Here is a 3,349-nt window from a genome sequence, read left to right as displayed (position 1 = left end):
TAAATAGACTCTAACAGCACTTTCAGAGCACTTTGGTTCAATTATCATGAATTAACTTTAAAAACAGCATTAACTTTTCAGCATATACAATGCACCCAAGAAGAACAACATAGTTAGGAGTTCGTTCTCTCTCACTGAACTTTTCCCTTTTTCTGCTTGAAACCAGTAAGTAGCCTTCAAGAAAAGGCTTCTTGTTCCACTGATGGGCTGTCAGTTAGTCGTCAAAACTGTGTAGTGTGCCCAAGACTGTCTCTGGCTTGAAATGGCTGCTTGATTGGACAGCGAGGATTTCTGAGGAAAGAGTACAGTCCATTTCTGGACAGAAATGTAAATAAAGAAGTATGAGAGAATAATCAGTTCCCCGGCAACTTCACCTTGATGCTGTGGGTGTTCAGATCTACAGGTTTGAATCTTTAATCACTCATCTGAAGATGATCAGTGATCAGTTTATAATCCACAATTACAGTTTAGCAATTTATACTTTAATAATTCTGGAGTCAAAAAATTGTGCATTTCATTCACAGGCCACCTTCTTGTCATCAATATACTTCAGAAAAGATGGTAATTATGTTAAGCCAATTATTTAATTAAAGGGAATTATACCAGAATCAGTTAAGAAGCTTTTCTTAAACTATTCACCTCTGTATTTTTTACTATTTCACCCAGACTTTCTAGTGTCATCTAGCAACTGCTGACACAAGTATCTGTTCCCCTATGATATGAAGTGCCACTCCTCTACTGTGGTGAAACAGATAAGAATGTGTATTAAAGTATCATGGCAAAGGAACTAAGTTGTTTCATGTATCATTCCAACCAGATTCTAGCAAGAGGCAACGCCAATAAATATTTATTAAGCATTTATTGTGTGTCAGGCATTAGGATAGGTAATTTTATTTAATTTATTACTCACAACTATCCTGTGATGTGATTAACCTAATTTCAAAGATGAGGAAAGAGAACAGAGTTTAGCAATGTTTCCAAAGACAGATGATTAACAAGAGGCAACACGGTACCCAATGCATGTCTCCTGAGTCTAAAATCAAGTATTAAGTTAGTTTTATGCTACCGAATATAATTTTCTAGTTGCCACTTAGATCCATTAGATAGAAGTGCCTTCCCAATTTGAAGATAAATTACTTCTTTACAGTTCTTTCATTTCTAATATGCCTTAATATCAGCCAATCAAAGCACATCTTATTTTAACATTCCCTCAAGATTGGTGAGAATTTATGTGTGTGGGAGGGGAGGGGGTGGTGTTTCTGGAGGTCCTGCAATACCAGGTCAATGCATGGAGTGGACAGAACAAGCTCCTATTCCTTCTCTCTGTTCTAAAAATCCATTAAATATATTGTCCTCAGATAAAGGAGATCTCAGATATTAAACTGATAAAGATAGATATTACACTTGATCTTAGTCAAAAGGTTGAGAAGTGATTGATGAGGAATCTTATATTGGTGATATTTTAGATAGTATCTGGAAGATAACAATCATTTTACTGAGATTTAAAAGATGCCTGACTCATTCTAGGAGTCCATCAGCAATATATGCAACCTCGGCTTTTAGGTAGTAATATATCTGTAGATGCAAATCTCATCATTTGAATACATTGTTAACTTCATTTTTATCAGGTGACAATTTTTAACTAAGTCCATAAATTCCACAGCCACATCTACAATGCCTATACACACTAAACTTTTCAATAAAGCTCTGATTACAAAAATTCTCCACTTTAATCCTGTACTCTACTCTTTAAATTTGAATATTCAATGTTTTTAAAAAATCTCATTTAGGAGTGATGCCCGTTTTTCATCAAGAAGAAAGTTGCAAAAGTAGGAAATAGCAGGATAAGAAATAAGACCTAATCTCTATATAACACTTAGCCAATAATCAGTAGATTATAACTGCAGAATTTTTAAAAAGCAAGAGTACCAATTAATTAGTACATATAATTCATCATTTTAAAGTTTGTCACTAGTTTAGCAAAAGCTAATATTAATTTCTCAGCTATCTTTATTCCATTTTGGTAATTTATTATATGCCACACAAAGAGATCCCAAACAACTCTATACAGGACATTTTACCGGCCTGTATTAGATTTGGCTTCTGCTGAACAGGACAATGCTTTATGCTTTAAAATATAAAAGTGTCCCTCAGAAGCACACTTAATAGAGCAGAGATTTTTTTAATTGTAATTATTATTACTAAGAATATAACTTGAGGAAACAACTATCCTAGTGATAAGTAGGACAGGATTCACTTATTATATGTCCTACCTTGTAAGTCCTTGAGCTCAGGAAAATGAACAAAGAAACTTTCAAACCTTGTTTCAATAAAATGTTATGAACAAAGTTTGCTATAATAAATTTTGATATTAACATGCAAGGTAAAACTCTGTAGAGCAAGACAAATATAATATATTCTTATGAAATCAATAATTACAGTAACATCCTAAAATCTATTTTAAATAACTCTTAAATTTTGCTAAACTAATTCTGGATACACTCAATGTCTTCTCTTGCACTTGTCTGACCCCAGGTTTGCACATTGCTTTCTTCAAATTGGGCTTTCCACCTTCTACCCCTAAAATTTAAATATTTTTTTCATTCATTTTTCAGTTATAGTTTTTTTCTACATCTCTAGAACATGGTATTTTGAATTAGTACATTCTCCACTTAGGGTCTCTTAAATTTTTTGTTAGAAGTTCATGAATATGGGCCAGGCACAGTGGCTCGTGCCTGTAATCCCAGCACTTTGGGAGGCCGAGGAGGGCGGATGGCTTGAGCCCAGGAGTTCAAGACCAGCATGGACAATATGGCAAAACCCCATCTCTACAAAAAATGCAAAAATTGGCCAGGCATGTTGGCACATGCCTGTAGTCCCAGCTACTCTGAAGGCTGAGGCAGGAAGATCGATTGAGCCTGGGAGGTCAAAGCTGCATGAGCCATGATCATGCCATTGTACTCAACCCTGGATGACAAAATGAGACCTTGTCTCAAAAAAAAAGAAAACTTCATGCATATGATTAAGAGAAGCACAGCACACTCAATCAGTTTTCTCTCACAGAGAGGAAAGTTTCTCTTCAGTTCCAACTGTTAGGCATGAGAAGAATCAGATGTGAATGGTAAGAAAAGGTCTTTGTTCATGTGCAATGAAGTAAAATGTTTAACATCACTAAAAGCCACCCTCTAATCCTCTCAAGCCAAAATTTCTGCCACGCTCACTCAATACTTTATAAATTACTTATAGCACATATCATACCAGACATTGTTGCCTGAAATAAGAGAAATGGTCTCAGATGACAGAAAGCATATTCAATTCATCTTGGAATCATAGTTTTTAATAGGTGGCC

At 35.1% G+C, this 3,349-nt stretch overlaps 1 non-coding gene across 1 annotated transcript; it reads right to left on the bottom strand.

The window, feature by feature from the left end:
* Nucleotides 1–1,243: 1,243 nt before the first annotated feature.
* LOC112132961 (U2 spliceosomal RNA) lies at nt 1,244–1,434 on the bottom strand. The gene has a single exon (XR_002914658.1). It is a non-coding gene; the product is annotated as a U2 spliceosomal RNA (small nuclear RNA).
* Nucleotides 1,435–3,349: the final 1,915 nt, after the last annotated feature.

The sequence above is a fragment of the Pongo abelii genome, chromosome 2, assembly GCF_028885655.2.
Source record: "Pongo abelii isolate AG06213 chromosome 2, NHGRI_mPonAbe1-v2.0_pri, whole genome shotgun sequence".
NCBI lineage: Eukaryota > Metazoa > Chordata > Mammalia > Primates > Hominidae > Pongo > Pongo abelii.
The sequence above is the reverse complement of the archived record's forward strand: the minus strand, read 5'-3'. Positions and strand labels throughout refer to the sequence as shown.